Source organism: Vulpes vulpes, chromosome 1 (genome assembly GCF_048418805.1).
Source record: "Vulpes vulpes isolate BD-2025 chromosome 1, VulVul3, whole genome shotgun sequence".
NCBI lineage: Eukaryota > Metazoa > Chordata > Mammalia > Carnivora > Canidae > Vulpes > Vulpes vulpes.
In genome coordinates this window covers 138119830-138141872 of record NC_132780.1, presented here as the reverse complement: position 1 = coordinate 138141872, position 22043 = coordinate 138119830, and the positions used below count along the sequence as shown (strand labels likewise).

Below are 22043 nucleotides of genomic sequence, written 5' to 3'. Positions count from 1 at the left end.
GTGGGTATGGCCCCTCGGGCGGCTCAGCCACATCCCAGCGCCCCTGGCAGGCCTGTGCCACCCGGGAGCTCATTACTGTCACTTAGCCGCTTGTGTGCCGGGCTCCTCTGAAGGGCTCCTCCACCCGAGCACAGCAGGCTCCCATCTGCCCACCCCTCCTGCAGGAACAGGACCAACAGGAGGCTGGGCTGGGGGACCTGTGAGGGCCGGCAGAGGTGGGGCGCTGAGATGGGCAGAGTGAGGGCCAGGCAGAGGGCCAGGCAGGCGAGGGGGGTGGGGAGGGGGGAGGCTGCCAAGGCCGCTGGAGGGAGCTGAGACTTCAGAGAAGCTGGCAGGTGTCTCCATGGCAACCACAGACCAGTGACATCTTTGAGAAGAAAAAGGACAACAAGTTTGAAGATTTTATTTGCTGTTTTTGTACTTTGCCAGGAGAAGGCTGGATAGGCAAGTGAGGTGGGGTATCAGAGGCAGCCTCCCCCCGCCCCGAGGAAGGTAGCAGAGGCTCCTTCTTGTAAGCTCCAGGACCGCCAGGCTGTGGTCCTGGTGCTGGTCCCTCTGCACTCTGGCTTCTAAGTCCTGGGTTGAGATCTGGACACTCCACAGGGCTTGTCAGCCAGGTCTGTTCTAAGCAAAGTAACGCACAGAGAAGCCCACTTCAGACGTAGGCCCACCAGGAGGAGGGAATTGCAGAGGTCCAGAAGCGTTTCCACTTCTCATCTTCATCTACACAGCATTTGACACGCATCCATGAGGGATGACCACGGGAGACCAAAGTTCAGACTCCAGACTCACACTGCCTGACTCCACAGCCCCATCATCCCTTCTAGCTGCATGGGGAAGCTAGTTACCAACTGTGCCTCAGGTTCCTCTCGGGCAACCAGGCTAATAATGATATCTACTTCTCCAGGTTGTTGGAAGGAGCAAATGAGTCAGTGTAAGTAACACACTTCAGATGGTTTCACTGCTTTGGCCTGCCCCGGGGCTGCATGGCTTCTGTAGTCTCAACTTTGGGGCTGGGGAACTGAGCCTCTGGATGGCTCCCCTGTGGGCCTGAACTCCCAGCCACCCCTATCTTCCCGCCCCCTGCATAGGGACCTCTCATACCTGGGCACTGCCATCTTGATCTTGCCCAAAGAGCCTCCAGCACATTCACTGGCTATCTGGAAGGGAGAGGAGGAGAGTCCCCTTCCCTATGCCTTTCCAGGCTACCCTGGGCCCTCATGCACACCTAGAGGTGCTGAGCGTTGGGTTCTTCGAGCGGCTTTCCATCCCTGGCATTGTGAAGATTCTGAGCAAGAAAAATCCGCAAAAAACAACCACATACTTGATTTTGATCCTCATAGGAGGACCTGTCTGCACTGATGAGAGTGTGAACCAGAGACTGCCTTTCAATAAGTAGTTTCCTTCCTCCCAGACCCAAGCCCTCAGAAGACTTGTTTTCCTGAACAGACCCAGACACTTGTCAGGGACCTATCAGCGATTGGCCACTCATTCAAATTAGCATGCCAGTTGCAAATAACATGTAAATGCTCTAGAAAGGGTCTCTATGGATGTTTTCTCCAGAATTTTTTTTTAAATTTACTTTTTTAAAGATCTTATTTATTTATTTGAGAGGCAGAGAGAGTGAGAGACAGAACAAGCAGGGGAGGGGTAGAGGGAGGAGCTGACTCCCTGCTGAGCAAGGAGCTCCGATGCAGAACCAGATCCCAGGACCCTGGGATCGTGACCTGAGCTGAAGGCAGGTGCTTAACTAAGTCACCCAGGTGCCCTTCCCAGAATGGTTTTAATCTTTCCCCTCTAGTATAGGGGATATTGTTTTAGGCTCCATCTTAATTTCTATGAATTTCAGAGTAATTAAGTTTTACAGTCAGTGCCCAACCAACAGTATGCTATTCCTCTAAATCCAAATAAGAACTTCATTTGGTGAGTGCTTATATGTTCCACTAGGCTCCATCTGAGAGTTGGGGGTCTATGTTAGCCATAATTCCTAGTCACAGTTCTGCAGTATAGACTGTCTTATCCTTATTTCCAGGGCAGGAATATGGGGCCCAGGGGCCGTGGACTCATTTAAGATCACACAGTGAGCAGACCAAGGAGTCAGGCTTCAAATCTAAGGCCACCCAGCATCTTGATATGATCTCTGACTTACAGGGCAGCCTACATGGTGATTAAGAGCCTGCACTCCTGACCAGTCAAGTGGGACCAAATCCCAGCTTTACCAGCATCTAGCTGTAGGAAACCACCATTTCCTCATCTGAAAAATCAAGGATAAAACTTCTAACCTGGTGCCGTTAAAAAAGCAAATGAGTGAGTACATGCAGAATTCTTAGAACAAAGCCTGGTATACAGTAAGTGCTGAATCAGTGTGTGATTTCATCCTTCCTCCTAGACCATGAGGCTTCCATACATGGCTCTGGAGAAGGGAAGTGGCTACATCAATTCTTAAGAGTCCTTGAAAATTTCCTAGAAGTAGGCCTTTAAAAAAAAAAAAAATCACAGGTTTTAAGCCAAAACTATTTTCCCAAACTTATTTCTCAGCAGCACAGATTCTTGGGCTGGCAGGGCCTCACACGGTAGAGAGAAGAAAGAATGTACAGCCAGATGGACCAGGAGTAAAACACAAGCTCCGCCCTTCACACAGGCATGACCTTGGCATGCTCTTGCACCTGCCTGGATCACCAGGCTGGCTTAGGGACGAGGACAGGGTCAGCAGCCCCCACCCCAGACCAGTCTTACCACGAACTTGCTGAAATCTTGCCCTACCTCTCGGCTTCCTTACCTATAAATCAAAGAGCTAGCAACCCAGGCCCAGGCTTATGCCCCATCCCCACCCCAAAGCGCCCCCAACCCAGAGTGCCTCTCAGAGTCCTGGGTGGCAGCCCCAGATGCTCCTGGCAGGAAGGAGATAGGAGAGAGACTCCTAGTAATTCTAGAAAGTGAGAGCTAGAGGAGGTCTGAGAAGGTTGTTATGTGGTGCACTCCCCATTTTACAGATGAGAATGCTGAGACCACAGTCAGGGGCGGGAGGGTGTCCCTGTCCAAAGTGAGAGCTGGAACCAGACCCTCTCTGTTCTGCCTTGTAATCTCAGTGCCCTGGACACTGTATCAGCTCGGGAGTGTGAAATCTGACACCCCTCCTGGGTTTTTACTACTTGTCAGCTTGAGCAAAATGAATCATCTCCAGTGTGCTTCGGCACAGAGATTGAGAGACACACGTCTGATTAATTGTAACGCTGCTGCTGATGACAATAGCTCTAATTTACTGAGCGCGGTGTGTCAGACATTGTTCTAAGTGCTTTATATTCATTTCATCCGGTGAGGTGGGGACTGCCCTCAGCTCCTGTTACAGTGAGAAAAACTAAGGCACAGAGAAGTTAAGCAACTGGCCCAAGGTTTCCCAGCTGCTACATGCAGGAATTGGTCTTGAGCCAGACAAAATTCTAAAGCCTGCCCTTCAACTGCGTGTCTACGCTGGCTCCTTGGAGTCTAATTTTTCTGCATTTCCAGTCTATAGAAGCCCAAGGATGGGAATTGTGCTGGATTCAATTCAGTTTAACTCCATTAGTACATTTGTCAAGATCTACTGTATGATCAGCTGGCTAGCCAAAAACTGTGGCTATGTACCAGTAGCCAGTACAAATAGGTTTCTGGATTCAGAAAAAATGTACCAGTACAAATAGGTTTCTGGATTCAGCTCTCAGACATATGTGTGCATGTGCACACATGTGCATACACGCACAAAGAGAGAGAGCGCAAGAGAGCATGCCAAGGGCATGGTCAAGCAATGCCGCTTCGTGGGTTACTTTGCCTGCTCTGTGAGGGTTGGGACCTCATCTATACCATTTGCCCCCAAGTTTCCAGTTGTACTCTCTCAGCAAATGAATGGATTATTTCCTCACTTCTGCTTTCTAGTTGTGTGACTTTGGGCAAATTAATCCATCTCCCTGTTCCTCAGTTTCTCCCATCTATAAAATAAAGATAATAATTTTACTTACTCCCAGGATTGTTGCAGGATTAAATGAATTGACATGTATAAAGAACTTAGAGCTCTGCACAGAGTAAATACACACCAGTGTTAACTGTGATGGTGGTGATAACAGTGATAATCTGATTACTGTAAAATGGGCCAGTAGTAGCTCTTACCTCCTAGGGTTAGTCCAGGGGCCAAAGAAGATAACAGCTCTGCCTCCAACTCACATCACAGGTCAGGGACAGAAGAAGGAAGGGTGTGCAGGATCCTGGGACACCTTGCCGCTCTAGCCGTGAGGAAGAGGACAGTGCAGGCTGCGCCCTGGCCTGGAGTCTTGTCATGGTAGCAGACGGGACATTTCTTTCCCTTGCTTCACCCCATTCCTGTGACTTCCCACCCCAAAGCTGCCACTTTGCACGTGTGACCCAAACTGTCTCTTTAATTATCACATGGAGGAGGAGAAGCCGCCAACAGGTTTACGATATTCACGGTTTGCTGCGTTTTGTTACATCCCACACCCATATAAACATCCTGTGGCATTGTCTGACAAATTAAACATCTTCCCTTTACCCAGGCTTGGAGAGGAGCATTGGGTCCCCAAAGAGGGGCACGGGTGACTCAGTGCCTCAGCCGTCAAAGAGTTTGCTTGGAGCATCTAGAGCTAAAAGCTGGGGAAGGGACAGGGAGTGGAGAGGGCCCATCCCTGCACACGCCTGTTTACTAGGAGGAGGCAATGAGATATGCCCAGAGCCCGCACCGAGAGCAGGCTGGGAGTTGTTACCAAATCCTAATACCTCTGCAGCCTCCGAGGTGCTCTAGCACCACACCACCCCCAGACTCTTCATGTCCTCTAGAAGGAGCCCCTCTGTCCCAGGCCACCACTGAGTCATTTGTTCAAAGAACCTGACAAAACACACACACACACACACACACACACACACACACACACAAAAGAACCTGACATATCAGCTCAGCTCTGCCATCCGCAGGCTGTGTGACCTCGTGACAGACACTCAGCCTCTCTGAGTCTTGTTTTTCTCTGGGGCCACAGACCATGAAGACAATCTTGTCAAAGGCAGGCAGCTGGATCATACTGTCCCTTGAGCCATCCCAGCAGCTGTAAGAGCCACCGGCCTCTTCCCAGCCAGCCTCCACAGGGATCCCTTGACTCAAAAAATGAACCAACATAGACATCATGAGAACAAAAGGGAGATACCTTGGATGAGAAAACTCATCACCAAGATGAGTTCTTTTCCACCCACTGGTAGCTAGAACTCACCCAAAAAGCCTTTTTAAAATTACCCAAAATACTGACCCTGGGGCCATTCCCAGCTTTTCTGATGCAAGAAGTGTTCAGCTGGAAGCTCAGGCTTTAGAATTTTGTAAAAGCTTCCCATAAGTCTAACGTGCAGCCAGGCTGGAGAACCACTGGCCTAAATAATCCATTCCCCGTTAATTAAGAACTGAAGGTGATTTTAATTAATGGAGAGGATAGGAAGAGATTCCGAGAACCAGACGCCTTGGCCTTTTGGCAGCCTGACCCGAGATGTTCCTTGGGGTCCAGCCCAGACAGGCTGGTGAAAGGTCACTGCTCCTGACTCCTGAGTGTGGGCTGGGGCCGGGGTGGAACATATCTTTGGACCCCCCAGCGACTCCTAGGCATAGGCTGGGAACTGGAGAGAGTGGGCTAAGGGAGAGATGTGCTCTCCACCTGGAAAGCTAAAGGAAGGCTTCTGGAGGTGGAGGCTTGACCTGAGGCTTTGAAGAAGGCTTACAAATTTTGCCAGGTGAAAAGCAGGAGAAGATTGCAAGATTCCCCAGCAGGAAAAGGAAACAGCAAGTACTTAAGTGCATGTGGCCTAAGCACTGTCCTGCTAACGCAACACTCAGAGGGCTCCCTGTGTGCCCAGATTCTTATCAGGCTTTGCTGGTGTGAGTGGGAGGCTGGCCCGAAGGAGAGCTTGGACCCCTCCCTTTAGACTTAGAGTGAGGCGAGGAGACACAAGGTTCAAAGGGAATTTCAAGAGAGTTTGTAGAAAGGGAATTCCTAGTGAGGGCTCCTCGTTGGCCTGCATTATAAGGAAGGTTACTTGGAGAAGGAGAGTCTGGAGAAATGCATATGCAGACGGGAGGCGGGTGACATCTCAGGGGACCGTGTAAGTATGAGGAGGGAAAAGCCCTACTTCTCCGATGATCCAGCCTCTGCCATGGCCTGGGGTGTGGGTAGGGAAGGGAGCCACATGTGACTGAGATATTGGAAGGGAGACAGCCTGTGCATAGCAAAACCAGGCCAACCTGGGGCTGAGCAGCTAAGGGGCCCCCAAAGCCATGCTGGGCTGGTTGGAACCATTCTGAATTTGGGGGGTTGAAGAAAACATTTCAGTTTTTAATTCAGTCTGGATTATATTCATCTTTTTTTTTTTACCAATATAATCATAAAATGTAATTTTTAATATCTTCTTATGGAGGAAGGACCCCACAAAGGCAAACCATGCCTAGGACCAAGGAAAATCATGTCACTTTGAGGCTGGGATTCTAAATCCCTGGATGCTTTTCTGAGCTCACGTTTAATTAGCTGGGTGTTTTGGGGCAAATCACCAAGCCTCCTGGAACCCCGGTTTACTCCTCTGTAATCTGGGAGCACTAAGCCCATCTCAGAGGCAGCATCTCCTGGGGGTGCCATCCACGTGGGGGTACATGGAGAACCATGCCCATCAAATGTCCAACAGGATTGAAGGACCGGCAAGAGTGACAAATCCTCATTTTGAAAAGCAGCTCTAAGAAGAACCTTGGTCTTAGCACTTGGGAAGGGATTGGGGCTCCTCACTCAGCCTTACTGTCCCATTTGCTGTGCCTCCCATCACATTTTCCCACCGAAACGGAGAATCTCTGGATCACCTGTGCTGATGAAACCCTTTGTGGGAACAGCCTGCAGAGTTCTCTGTGCACCCAACCTGTGTGCACTCCTGGCTAGTTAGAGACACCCACCAGTCCCTAAGGCTGGGGACCCCATCTTGTCCATCACCACCCTCTGGCCCAAGCGATGCAACTCAGCTTCTTGCAGGAGGAGTCGGTGCTGTCAGAGTGCAGGCCATGCTCGTCTGTGGTACTGAGCCTGATCCCCAAGCCTTCCTTCTCCACCTGCCTCCAGGGACCCCACCGGCTCACCTCCGGGTCTCTATCCCCTGGGATGCTCTAGTCCAGCTGCCTTCTCCCAGCAGGACAGCTACAGCAGCCAGCCCCTGTTGTGCTGCGTCACACACAGTCTCAGTACTGGGTCTGGGTTCCCCAGCTGAGCTCAGACTACATGCTGGCTTCCCACATGCGCTGGGGGCCATGCCGACCTCTGGTGGCTCCTCTTCCACTCAGCTGTTCTCTCATGAAGCCCCAGTCCCCAGCAACCATGAGACTGAGGGCAGCTCTTTGGGGCTGTCTCCACCACACATCTTCCTGCCAATGGCACAATGTCACCTTCCTCGGAGACCCAGGAGAGCACAGGCACTTCTCACATCATCCGCGCTTTGTAAGAAGCAGCAGTTGGGTTGAATAGTGGCCTGGGGAAGATAAGTCCACTCACAACCTCAGAACATGACCTTGTTTGGACTATGGATCTTGAGATGAAGTTATCCTGTATTTTATTTAAGGTGGGCCCTGACCCCAAGCTGGGTGTCCTCCTAAGAGACAAAAAAAGGAAAGATACTGGGAAGCACAAATAGCCATGTGAGGACCAAGGCAGAAATTGGAGTAATGCAACCATAAGGGGGTGCGAGGAGCCACCAGAAACCGGATGAGGCAAGGAAGGATTCTTCCCTAAGGCCTTCTGAGGGAACATGGCCCTCCCAACACCTGGATTTCAGGTTTCTGGCTCCCAGACTGCGCAAGGATCAATTTCTGTTGTTTCAAGCCACCGGGTTTGTGGCAATTTGTTACAAACACAGCAGCCCCAGGAAGTGAAGACAGAAAGGGCATGATTTCCCCAGAAGTGCTCTTGCTCCTCCTTTTCGAGTCTGCTGGTCTCCCTCACTGCATCCATTCCATCCATTGGCCTGCCTGAAGTCCCCGTGTCTAAATTACCAACAACGGTCAGACCATCTTGCATTTACTAAGTGCCCATTCTGCACCAGGGAATGGGTATTCGCAGCCCAAGGACCACACAGGGTGAGTGTGAGAGGCAGCTTGTGATAGTGATTCAGGGCGAGGCACGGTTGGATGGCCACTTTGTAGTTCTGTATCCCTGGGAAGTGATCCAACCGCACGGGGCCTCAGCATCCTCATCCGTAAAACGGGGATGATCATAGCAATGCCCACCATCTGGCTTGTCGTGAGACTACCTGGATTAACATCCCTGAAGCCCTTGGCAGCACACCTGGTACTCTGCAGGCATCGGCTGCTGTCACTTCCCCGTGGCTCAGGTGAGGAAATGAAGCCCAAGTGGAATATGTCGCTTTCCTGGCACAGCCAGCAGATGGCTGGGCTGGAGTTTCATCCCAAGTTTTTCTGACTTTAAAGCAGAAGCGTGTTCTAGTCTGACACACACTGTCTCCTTTCCAGGAGCTTCCCAGAGACTTGACATTTAAGCTGAGAGGAGGCATGATGTTACCTGAGATGCTTAGACAAGGCTTCTCGCCCAGGGGTGGCAGCTGGGGGCTGCTTATAAGTTCACAGCCACCACTCCTGGCCACCAGCTGCCAGGTAGCAGAGCCCGGGAGTCAGGCTGGAACCCGGGAGGTCACCTTTCTTAAGGAGAAAGAAGGCAGAGGAGGAGACCCGGAGGCATGGGACTGGGAAAACAAGGTGTGAGCTGGCTCTGGGAAGCAAGGAGCTAGACACAGAGGGGCAGTGGCGTGTGTCGTGTGCTTTGTGTCCTCTGGTGGTACAGGAAGGGCCTCTGTCCCAGCATCTCACCAAGCGAGACCCATTTCTGTAGCAGCCTGACAAACAAGTGTGTAAGTAGCTGCGGAAGGGAGCTGCCCAGAGGGAGCAGGGGTGTGAACGCTGGGGTGGAAAGAGACAGGAGATTGCAGGCCAAGGAGAATCAGTCATGGAAAGTTGGAAGCCAGTGAAAATGAGGGTTGGGCAACAGCACGGTGCTTGTCTGTCAGCCTGCCAACGTACCTGAAGGTGGGGGGCACAGCCCCAGGCAGGAGGGAGGCCGAGGGGAAAACCGATGCTGTTGTGTCAAATGATGCACGAAGTCCTGACACACCTAGGGCTCCCCCATTGGATCTCCCTGGCACCACAGGATGCCGTTTCTTACATGATTTGTAACAGCACCAGTGTGGGAGGAGGGAAGTGCCTGTATGCCTGGAAGAAAGTGCGTATGCGCTGGCTAGGTTTTTGGAGGATCAAGGCTGTGGGTTCATAGCAGGGAAATCTGGAAGCTGTATGGGGAGGGCAGGGGCACTTCGCAGACCCTTCGCAAAGAGCATTTGGCAGGACCCATGGGAATCCTTATTAGGCTAACTCTGCTCCCCGCAGAAGGTCCTCCCTCTCCTGATGAGTCAGGGTTATGGCCAACATCTGGGGTCTTCAGATGCCAGCTCAGCTAGCAGAAAAGTGAAAAGTTCAGGCAGACAATGATGGGTGCTCGCATTGAGAGAAGAAATCTGCAGATTCCCGGTTTTCACCGAGCCCCACTCGCTGAATTCCGGAGTTGGTGGAATCAGCCAGTTGTTTTGACCTAGACACTCATCCAGCCCTGGGAAGGAAAGAAGAAATGGAGGGACCGGAGGGAGGGCAGGGGGGAGATGGGGAGCAGACAGGGAAGGGGCAGGGGGGCCGTGGGGAAGATTCAGGTTTTTCATTACGACAACCTGCATTTCTTTCTCCTCTGGGCACACACACACAGAAGGAAGCTTATCTTCAAGTCCCCGCATGCGGGCTGGGGGCATCTGTTTGTCCGAGCTATTGAGTCCCTGTGACCACAGACACCAGCATGTGGGATACCTGGGGGTACCATGGTCACTAAGTGTGAATACCCAGGCCTCACTGTTTCTGGGCACTCGGGTACCCTCCTGGAGGCTTGCCTCGCAGGGATGGGGTCCCCCGTTCACCTCCTTCCTTTAGGCAAATGTGTTCTGTCTGCAGGTGTGGAGCAAATCATCTCACAGAACACATCTCTCTTAGCATTAATCAGCAATGAAACCCTCTCTGGTTGGTCAGGAGGATGGCTCCCGCCAGCCTGGGTGGCCATTCTGGTTGTGCTCCCATAAAGAGCAAAATCTGAATAGTAATGATGATAGCAAGCACTTAACCTACTACCTGCAGCATCCATCTCTGCAGCAGCCCTAGGAAGGGGGTACTGTGATTTTGACCCCCATTTTATAGCAAGGGACTTCAGTGAGCTGTGTCCCAGGCCATACTTCTCATCAATAAAAGAGCAGGGGTTTGAACTAGGGCCAGCTGGCTCCCATCCGTGCTCTCGACTCTACACCACAGCACCCCTCCGAGGGCAGCTCGGGTGTGTTAGGGAGATGTTTTCACAGCCAGAGTAATGCATCCTTTACAGAGTGTTCTATGACAGCATTGCTGAATCGTGATGGTCCCAGCCTTCACTTGAATATATCCAGTGACGGGTGGCTCATGACTTTGCCAGGGGTCCAGATCCACTTTTCAACAGTTTGAATATTTGTAAAAGTCATTTGGATGCTGAGCCCCAAACTTTGTGTCCCTCTGCCCTGCTGCCCTGGCTCCATTTCCAGAGCCAATGAAGAGTTCCATTCCTTCTGCATGGTAACCCTCAGATATTTGCAAGGCAGCCCCATACCCATTACTGCAGACTTGGATCGCACAAGCCTGGGGTCCCCTAGCCCCTCATTCCTCTCTCCTTCTTTGCCATAAGCTCCCATATCCCTCACCTCTCAGGCCCAGACCCACTGGACACACTCGTGTTTGCCAACATCCTTCTCAGCCTGCTCTCCTTAGGCCTGGAGACATCCTGGTGTGACCCCACCACTCCTGGCCTTTGGCCTCGTCTGCAGGGTGAGGGGCTGGCTCAGGAGCCTCGACATTCTGGGTTGTATCCGGGGTGCGGCACCATCCCCTCTGTCCTGTCCCCTGTCTCTCATGCTCCACTTCCACCCTGGTGTCCTGGAGATGGGCCACAGTCCCTTCAGAGCTGAAGAGCAAGAGCGACAGGAGCCAAGGCCAAGGAGGCTGTACGCGGGGAACTGGCATGGGGTGGGAGACTGACAGGCCCAGAGCTGCTGGCTGTGTGGCCTTCTGAATTTCTTGCTCTCTCTCTTTCTCCCTCCCTCCCTCAGGGAATTCCTCTAAGCACAGACAGGAAACAGCCTCTTAAGTTGTTATTAAATGGAAAACACTTGGCACCATTTCACTGTTGGTTTCTATTGCATAGGAGTCAGGGAGGGAGGACATTGTGTTTCCTTAGATGGAATGAAATAAATATGCACAAACCCACCACCCAAACAACAGCTTGACTGTCACCTACATCTGAGTTCAATCCCATCCCATCCCACACCTCTGACCCCCTAATCTGAACCTGTCCTCCCTGCCCTTTCTTCCATCCCATCCAGCCCATCTCTCCCTTTGGACCACTTCTGGGCTTCCCCTCAGCTCTGCAAATTGGGAGCACCATTCCCTTGAGCCTCCAGATTCCTATAAATTTGATCATCTTGGGCACTTAATTGCCTCAAAGATCCTGAAGCTGTATCAGATCTGGGCCAAATCGTAGGTGGGTCAGGATGGGCCAGATCTTTTTGGCCAGATATCTCTCTAGTCCCTCCAACTAATTAATTTCTTATGTTAGGTTGTTCCAGAAGCAAACCAAAGCAAGGATTTCAGACAGATGGTTTATTTGGGGGTGACTTTAGGAAACACCAGTAGAGAAGTGGGGAAGTGAGAATAAGAAAGGAAGGAAGCCAATACGGGGCAGGTTAATGGGCAGATTGCTGATCTGAACAACTAGGAATCATCCCACTGGACCTCCAGGAGGTCATATTAGTTTCCTACTTCTCCAGTGTGACAGAAGACCACAAACTTGGTGGTGTAACACAACAAATTTAGGGTCTACAGTTCTTTAGGACAGAAGTCCAAAATGGGTCTCCCTGGGCTGAAATCAGCCTTTCTGGAGGCTCTCAAGCAGAATCCACATCCTTAGGCTGTCCAGCTTCTAGAGGGTGCCTCTCCCCTTGGCTCATGGCCCCCTCCTTGAGATCCGGCACGCAGGTCCTGTTCTTTCCAGTGTTGCAGTTGGACCTCTTCTTTGGCTTGTCTCTTCCACATCTAAGGACCATCTTGATGACACTGGATCCATCACAATAATCCCGGATGATCTCTATTTAAAGTCAGCTGACCAGCAACCTTCATTCCACCTGCAGTCTGAATCCCCCCTTTACCATGTCACCTAACATATTCATAGAGGGTTCTTAAGATGTGGATAAGCTGGAATCCTTATCCACCAGCTCCCACCCAAGATTTGTTGCAGGAGGAGGTGATTTCCCAGGATTTCTGATCTGTCCAGTTGAGCCCAGGGAGTTCCTGTGCCCAGAGAGCCGTTAGGCAGATTGGCAGTTGCTTAACAGCAGGAAGCCATCAGTATATGTGAAGATGCTGAACCCTGAGGGGAATGGGCAGTGCACCAGCAGGATCTGCGATAATTAATTAATCTGTTTGTTCATCAAGAATTGAATATCTGGTTAGGCCAGGTCTTTACCAGGCCCTGGTGAGAGAATGATGAAGCAGACACTAGTCCTTGCTCTGAAGGCTTTCACAGTCTAACAGAGGGGACAGACGCCTATGGGATAATTATAATGCAGTGTTGTAAGAACAGCAGTAGAGACTTAAGCTGGGAGTTTACAGTCTGGGGTGGGGATAAGGGGAGGATCTGAGAAGGAGTCCAGCAGTGTAAAGCCTGAGTTAATATTGAACGCTGTTGAGGAGTGAGTCAGATGACAGGGACAGCTCGTTGTTCTGGACAGAGGTGTTGGCGTGAGCAAGTAAACACCTGAGCAAGAAATGGTGTGATGCACACAGCAAGCGTGGAGTGGAGTAAGTAGCCTGGCTCAAAACATGGGGCGAGGAAGGGTGGCGATCCCTTTGCAGAGCTGGGCGGGGACGTCAGCATGGGCATGGAGCATTAGCACCCACAAGATGCTGCGTCCGCTTCTGTTCTGGGACCAGGCCAGAGTTAAGACTCATGGCTTAGGCCCTGTTTTTCTCTCCATTGGCAAATGGAACCGTTTCTTGGTTTTTAGCCGAGGTGCCCTCAGCTTTTTATAGTAATTATTGCTCGATCAGTAAATGGAAAGGTTTTAATTTCACAAGGGTATGTGCAAACTGCACGTTTTGCATTCACTCAGCCTTAATCAATACTAGAACAGGATTAAGAGGCCCCAGCAAGTCTTGTGATTTTACCTAAGCTAATAAAAAATGAGCCTACATAACTACAGACAAGGTTTTAGCTAATGTACTTGTAGATAGCTGGTGACCACATTTTTCTGTCTTGTATCAAATTTTCTCCAGTTTATTCAGGTATTGACTAAGAGAGTATGTTTTCTAGAGGCAGGGCCACTCCATCATTGCTACTACAGTTTCAGATTTTATGTCATCTTCTTTCAAGTCACCCAATTACATTAAATTTCGATCTCAAGCCCGATAATCAGCAATCTCCATCTGCTCCCCTGCTTTATTTTTTTTCTCCTCAGCCTCACTACCTTCCATTATAGCCTTTGTTTTATTTGTGTATCTCATTTGTTTTCTGTCTCTTCAAACTAGAATGTTGGCTCCGTGAAGGCAGGGATTATTTCGTTGTTGTATTGTCTTGTTTGTTCAGTGCTGCATTCCCAGAGCCTAGAACACTGCCTGGCACATGTCAGAAGCCCAGTAAATTATTTGCTATTGGAAGAACTATAATCACCTGGTACAGTTGTGATACACACAACTGTGTAATTTCTAACCTCAGTTTTTGGCTCTCCAATTTTGTGTTCAAGCATATATTCTTTGCCCTCTCTCTCCAGCACATGACCTATTTTTAAAATAGCATTTAATGACCATCACATAAAGATGCCACTGCATCAGTGCTGGCCCGGAGCAGCTGGGAGATGGTGAAGCCCCCTGTCTTTCCTGTGGTGATCCCTCGGGGGGTGGGGGGGAACACAGAGGAGGGTGCTTTCTGGCCCAGCTCACCTGCCTTATTTGTAACCCAACTCCCTGGATAGGATATTCTTCTAAATACACCATCTCCCTTATCTGTCTCTCCTATGGTAATGTTCTTGCTACACAAGCCAGACAATTAGAGGTAATTGGGATAATCGGCATTTATTATGGCAATTTGCATTTCTACAGCAGGCAGCACAGAACTTACCACCCGGCTTGGGAATGTGCTTTTTGGATCAGGGCTGAATTCAGCTCTCCATTCTAAAGCACATTTTATAACCCACAGGATTTCTCTCTTCTTTGCTCACAGGAGGTCCTTAGGATGGCATTAGGTGTGAGTCTCCCCAACCAATCAGAGAGGAGGATGCAAATTAGGGTTTAGAAATGACGGCCTCCTCCTTCTGTCACCTGGGAAAAAAAGAGTGTACTGCCTGGAAGGAGCACTGGGTCTGTGGCCAGACCCCTGGTGACTGATTTTTTGCTACATTGACCAGATGTTTGACTTAATTGACAGAATTGTTTCACTGTCTCAGCTGAGTAACTCAAACCTCATGCCTGCTGTTGGCAGGAACCTCAGCAAAGGAGCCCCTGTGATGAAAGAAGTCCACACAGGAGCCTCCACAGGGGCATCTGAACTGGCCTTTGATCCCATCTGCAACCCCCTTCTCTTGCACCCAACTTGGACGCTTCCCTTATGCCCAGCTTCATGGGCCCCTGCTTGTCCCTCTCATGAGTGAGGACAGCATTGTGCCCTGATTATAACTGCAGCTTCCAATGTTGGAATCTCTGCTCTAACAGTTAGCTGGGTGACCGTGAGCAAGTTACTTAACCTCTCTGTGCTGCAGTTTCTCATCATCGAAGTGGAGACGACAATTGTACATGACTTGCTGGGTTGATATAAGAAGCAAATGAGGGATCCCTGGGTGGCTCAGGCTCAGTCGGTTAAGTGTCTGCCTTTGGCTCAGGTCATGATCCTGGGGTCCTGGGATCAAGCCCCATGTTGGGTTCCTTGCTCAGTGGGGAGTCCGCTTCTCCCTCTGCCCTTTCCCCTGCTTGTGCTCCCTCTCTCTCAAATAAATATAAATAAATAATAATAATAATAAAGGAGCAAGTGAGATCACATATGTGAGTCCCCTTGCAGAGTGCCTGAGACAAACGTTAGATGATCTCATTCAAAGCCACCCCAGCAAGCTTTGTTCTGTATCTTCACCAGCCCATCTCTATGTTACAAAGCACTAAGTGTCCCTGGAGAAGCCCAGATAAAAGTACTTAGGGAATTTGGAAAAGGGAGTAATTGATCTGGTCAAGCAGGACATGCAGGTTTTCTGAGGGGGAGAGGTGGGCATTTGTTCTGGGCCCCGGAAAAACTGATCAGATGGGACCTGCAGAAATGAGGTGGAGGCCATTGGGAATCAAGAAAACGTGGGGTGTGCATGAAGAAAAGTTTGCTGCAAAGGGCATAGGTTTGTATCTGTACCTGAAATATCTCTATTTACATGAAAAGGCCATGCTTACAATTTAACTGCAACCTATAAAGGACTTCTACATCACACACAGCCTCCCAGAGTCTCTTATGCTATCTCATCTCACCCTAGGCAGGAAGACTAGGGAAGCCTGTTACCCTCTACAATGGCAGCTCCTCTGGTCCAAGACTTTATTTCTGTGACAGCCACATCAGAGACTTCATCCACTTTGTTGATAATGTGGTAGCCAAGGTGGAGAGATAATTTCCTTGGATTGCTGAGGAAAATGAGGATAGTTAGGTGGTAGGGCCCACATATTGCTAGATCTTTCAGGACCCCCCCTGACCTGCCTGCCTATACTCCTTTCAGCCAGGCTCACAAGCAAGAAAGGTTGGTTTTGCTGTTGTTAGTCCCTTGGGTTCTTGGACATCATGTGTGAAATAAACTAAAAACATTGGCAGCAGCATCATTTTATCCAGTGTATTCATTAGGATAAAGGTGAAGTTGCTATAACAAAGAGTCCCAAAAGAGAATGGTTTAAATAAGCTGGAAATGTATCTTACTTTCAAATACTGCTAGCTGGTTCAGGCTGATGGGGCAGCCATGATTGACAAAGTCATTCAGACTCAGGTTCCTTCTGTCTTGTGGCTCATTCTCCCCTTGGCATGGTACTCCTCTGTGTGGCTACAGCTTTGTGGCTGGCACATTTGCTTTCCATATGTGAGGGTGTAAAGAGGAGCATGATTGCTATTTCTTTAAACCCAGAGGTAAAAGAGTGACACTCATGATTTCTGTATACTCCCCTTTGGAGAACACAAGGTCACGTTGACATACCTAATCTTATGAAGCGCTGGAACACATAGTCTCTGGCCAGTGCTTTGTGCCCAGTAAAGCCTTGTGGGAAGGATGGGGTCTGTTATAAGGAAGCAGGGTGCTTAGTGTTTCTGTTCTGACTGTTGGGGGAGTAGAAAAAGTTGGGAATTATTTCATGTTGCTCTGGACCATCACCTACCAATGGAGCCAGGACTTATGACCCAATATGTAGATTGTAGTGGACATTTCTGGGCTGAGCACTAAAGAGAACATGTGTTTCTGAGCTCTTTGGACTTTTACTGTTCCTCAATAGCATGTGGTTTCATGAGAATGTTCACTGCCCAGCCTTCCTTGCACCTCATACATAAGGGCCATCCTTTCTTGCATGGAGAAAGAGCATCAAGTAGCAACAGAAGCTCCATGCTGGTGATGTACCTGCTCATTCTCTGATCTAAGCTGACACATGCTCATGTGTGTAAAGCAGTTGTCTGTTGTTTCATCCGTTCCTCACATGTACCCTAAGAGGAAGACTGGACAGCTTTCCTCCACATGTTAAATAAGACAAGACAGGCTCAAAGAAGTTCAGGGATTTGTTAGTTAGAACAAGCTAGTTACACTTTAGTAACAAGCAGCCCCAATCTCAGTATCTCAACACAACGAAGGTTTACTTCTTGTTCTCAAAAAATCCACAGGGGGGAAGTGACCCTTCAGGGCAACCATCCTCCATGTAGTCTGCAAAGAACCAGGCCTATAATGGCTCTGTCTTGTTGTAGCTTCACTACCTGAAATATACAGCCTCCTTGGGACTTATGGTCAGGCAAGAGAGAGACTGGATAATCATGTCTGACAGTGACACACATTGTCTGCTCATATTCCAGAGTTTACTTCTTAGGGAGTGATATTATAATCTTGACTAGTGATACCATTGGCTAGTATGGTTTTGATAGTGGATATGCCTAATTCTGGATCATTGTTAGCTTGGGATGTCAACAGGATCATGGGAGCAGATCAATGGCATGGTTGACCCCAGAGGTGGTTTGCCTTGGACCTCTGATATTGACCAGCTGTGACTCTGGCCTTGAGAGCAGCTGCCACCATAAATGTTAAGCAAGCTGGCCTAGAGATATTCTGACATGTACTGCCACATTACATGGCAATTCTGGTCTGCACCCTACCTTCTGTTCCCAGAGGACTTTCACTGGAGAAGACACCTTGGAAGTCCTCCCGGAGTTCCTCCGAATGTTTCTTGTCTTTTTTCCTATGCCTCTGTTTCTCCTTATATAGGAGGGAAAACAGTGGCAATGTGGTGTGTCTATAATATTGTTTTCACTAGTAGAGGTATGCTTGGAAGGGACAAAACGAAGGAGTGATTGTTTCCGGAAGGTTGTCCATGCAGCCTGTGGAATTACTCATTTTAATATGGAAAGGAGAAGTGATATGTCTCATCATCATTGTCTGCAGTCAGAGTGTCCAGTCCCAAGGGCACATCCCAACAAAGACTTCTTCTTGTGATTTGGAGTCTCCTACAAGGGGCTTCTTACCACCATTGGTCACGCGAGAGCTACTTGTGAAACTAGGGAATGGAAGAGAGCCTATATGCTTTGAACGAGGTGAAGCTCACACAAGCATGCTGCTTGGTACTCTGGCTCGTTCTCGTAATTGTCAGGAAACCAGGATCAACATAGCACCACTGAATTCTGGTAATGAAATGTCTGCTCTCCCCAACACAGGCCTCGTGGCCAATCTGGAGAGATACTGATTAAGTGAAAAGGCTGATAATTCATTCACTGCAGAGCCAGGCATAAGCAGGAGATGCTTCTTCCCTGAGGAAGAGTGTGCCTTGCTCTTTCCCCCCAGTTCACTGCCTCCTGCTGATCCCCCCACCCCGAGCTGGGGCTGGTTCAGCCTCTCCAGGTAAAGGCAGGTCTCAGGAAATAGAACTCGCACAGGAAGAGTAGATACAGTCAGGCAAGTAAGGGTCTGACATCTAATGAGGCTTTACTTCTCACCAGTAGAACAGGGGTTCCACTTTGGGGGAAAATCACCTTTACCTTAGAGATCAGATGAGAGCTGAGGACATTCTTTCCAAAAAAAAACAAAAAAACAAAAAACCCACGGTCACACAAAATTCAGCACACACTTTCAATAAATTCATAGGCCCCAGAAATTCTGCTTATGCTAGATTATGTCCCATATATCTGTCTCCCTTAGGGGCGCTTCCCTTCTATTTGGGGGGAGCAATGATAGTAAAGCTAAGAGTAATGTGAGTGGACATGCCTCGATGCTATCTTTTAGATGAATAGCATCTTCAACTCACTTCTGTGCACATCTAAATGTTGGACATATTTCAGGCCTCATGGCAAAGCCTCTGAAATTCATCCCTGGTCCTCCTTCCCCCTCCATTATCTGGGAACCCAAAGAACACTGCACCCCTAGTGATGATGGGCATTTTCTTCTTATGTTAGATGTTTATCCACCTTCTGTGCACTCTAAAGACCATTCCCAGGAGGTGAGGACCAGCCATATTTGTTTCATTGCTGGCTGTCCCATAGCACGTATTACGGTCTTTTATACATAGTGAGTGCTCAGTAAATGCTCCCTGGATGAATGGATGGATGACGAATGAGTGTCCTCACCTGGGACTGCCCAGTCTGCCCAGTGGGATGCAGGTGGACATTGACAAGCACCACCCACTTGGCCTTCCTTGCAGCCCTCAGCACAGTTGAATCTCCCAAGCACACCTATTCAGGGACACAAACGAGTCTGTCCCTATGAGAAAATGCTCCTCCCTCCCTTGCAATATGCTCAGGGGCCTTTGACATTTAACTCCAGCACAATTTGTTTGTTTTCGCCCGAGTTGAAAATACCAACAAATGTCACCCGCCTTCGCTCCTCTCTCCTGACATGTGACTTTGATGGGCCAGGAGCTTGCAACACTAATGAGCATCTCGGGTCTCCATGAACTAGCAGGGAGATGCATAGCTCTAGGTAGGGAAGAGGTGGGTGTGGCGATGGCTCCGGCAGGAGAAGGGCAAGCACAGAGCTAGCGACGGAGGCCAGCATGCCTGCAGAAGTGGGTGGTGGAGCAAGGAGGTGGGAGAAGACAGCTCTTCTATCAGCACCTTCAAAGGGAAAGATGGCTTGGTAGTCCACTGCCTCTCACCATCCTAAAAGACTTCTCCGCATGGCCCAGAGGTTGTCTGATTGTTCTCTGCATCCAGGCCAGCTTGGCTTCTGCCTACCACCTACCTTTCTCAGGATGGAGCTGCGATGCTACCTTATTATACTTTTTGGAAATCATACCAGTTAGAAATAGATTTCATCGTGAGTGATAAAACAAAACAGAACAAATAAAAATGGCCTAAATGAGAACGACTTGTATTTCTCTCTCATGTAAAGGTGCGGAGTAAGTTCTGTATTTGAGTGAATAGCATCGCACCAGGGTTGATTTCCTAGTTTGACCATGTACTATGGGTAGGCAAGATGGGGAAAGTGTGGTGAACAGTATATGGGAACTCTTATAATTAAAAAAATTATAATTATAATTAAAACAAAATTATAATTAAAAAACAAAACCCTGCAGGGAGTCCAGGGCTATGTGGTGGTGCCATTGTACCCAGGTTCCTTCCATTTTGTTGTTTTGTATCCTCAACTTATGGCTACCAACTGGTGAACCAAGATAGCTGTTCAAGCTCTATCTGTGCATCTACATTCCAGTCCTTAGGAAACAGAGAGGGACAAAGAAGCAGGTGCCTTTTTTTTTTTTAAGGACTTCACTAGGATACCACGGACAACTGGCTTACTTACAGCCCATTGGCTAGAACTTGTCACATGATCACACCTAGGTACGAAGGAGACTGGGAAATGTAATCTCTATTCTGCATGGCTTTTAGGGCAAATAACACCTGGGAATTCTTACTGGGAAAGGAGAGAATGGATGTTAGGGGGTAACTGGGAGTCTCTGTACTTAGAGGAATTGCACAGCACTGGATGTCAAGGAAGACCTGGTTGATTTGATTGCCTTCCCGGCTATCCAATGTGCATTCCCCATTACCTCTCCCAATTACACCAAGAAGTTGCCCTCATTTCATCTCTTTAGCAAAATAGATTCAGTTCCCCTTCCTTGGTCTACTGAGCTGCCACCCTATCTCCTCAGCAATTCTTGGGAACTTAAGTCAGAGGCATTCATCTTCCCTGGCTCTGCTGTCTGTCGAACAGCAGGAGGCACTTAGGTAATGTGAATTAGGAGAAATGATTAGACTCTCCCAGCCTCACAGTATCTCCAAATACTGCCCCCATGAGTCAGAGGATGGTGCCTAAAATTTCATTAGGGATTCTGTTCCTTGGTTAAGACAGTACAGAATTCTTGTTTCATATAATCAGACATTAATATTTTAACCATTGACTTATTTGCTCTTTTGGAATGTTGCAGCAAGATAAAGATCCCAAAAGGTTAGAACCAGAAGAGAATTCAGAGATCTTATTGCCCCCAAACACCCTTCCCTTTGTATATTTGAGGGAGTTGAAGGTAGGAGGAGAGTGTGGACGGCTGTAGTCACACCCTGTCAGAGGCAGCTCCCTTTTGGCTTCAAATTCCTTCTGTTCTCTGATTATCAGAATAATATTTTTTTCACCCTACCCAATGCTTGGTGAGGTAGGGTCTGGAGGGGAGCACTTGCTTGCTGAGTTCACTGAAGTCCAGGGGTTGCTGGAGAAACACAAACCCCACTGCCTCAACCAATCCCTGATCCTGTTTCTCCATTTGATAGCAGAAAAGTATAAGCCCCTACCCCAAATCAGCAAGCCCCCTGAATCCTGAGGCCCTCTGATACTGTGAATGAGAGGAGGATTCTCATTCACTCCCTTCTGCAGTGGGACCCATGTGAAGGTTGCTGCTCCAGGGCATGCAGCCCCCTGATCTCTCATCGGCTTGTGCTGTAATACTGGGAGCACCCTGACCTTTGAAATGTCAGTGTGAGGCCCCCCTGCCCCGAACCTCTGGGGTGATCTCCCCATTCCCTCTCTGTTAAATGCCTGATAAGAAAGTGCTCTGACTATTGTTTGGCTAGAGCCCTCTGCAGGTTTTGTTGGTTGACTCTCCTGGAGGACATAGGTGGTAAGTACTAGGGTCCCGAGACTGATGATGCCTGCAAAGCTCCTTGAGAGCCCAGACGGACCACTGAGCACTTCTCTGAGCTTCACTTTTCTTACCCATAAAATAGGGATACTTACCATACTGCCTGCATGCCATGGGGGGTGAGAGATTAAAGCATAAGGTGGTTAGCATGTAGTGAAGAGCTGATAAATGTTCACCATTAGGTTATGGTGATTCCATCCATATTTGGAGACAGAGTTATTGAAGCCAAACGGGGTGTTTAGCCAGATGAGAAGTCCGCAGAAGAGTAGAGGTTTGGGGGCCAGCTTTTAAAATGTTCCTTAGGGGCAGCTGGGTGGCTCAGTCAGTTGAGCATCCCACTCTTAGATTTCTGCTCAGGATGTGATCTTGGGGTCCTGGGATAGACCCCGAGTTGGGCTGCACACTCAGCGCAGGGTCTGCTTGAGAATCTCTCTCTGTCTCCCTGCTCCTCCTCCTACTTGTGTGTTCTCGCTCATAAATAAATAAATAAATAAATAAATAAATAAATAAACATTCTTTCAAAAATAAAATAAAATAAAATTCT

At 49.0% G+C, this 22043-nt stretch overlaps 1 protein-coding gene across 6 annotated transcripts in view; it reads left to right on the top strand.

The window, feature by feature from the left end:
- Positions 1-22043, top strand: part of LRFN2 (leucine rich repeat and fibronectin type III domain containing 2) — a 177009-nt gene that overhangs the window by 100075 nt on the left and 54891 nt on the right. The gene's annotated exons all lie outside the window — the stretch shown is intronic.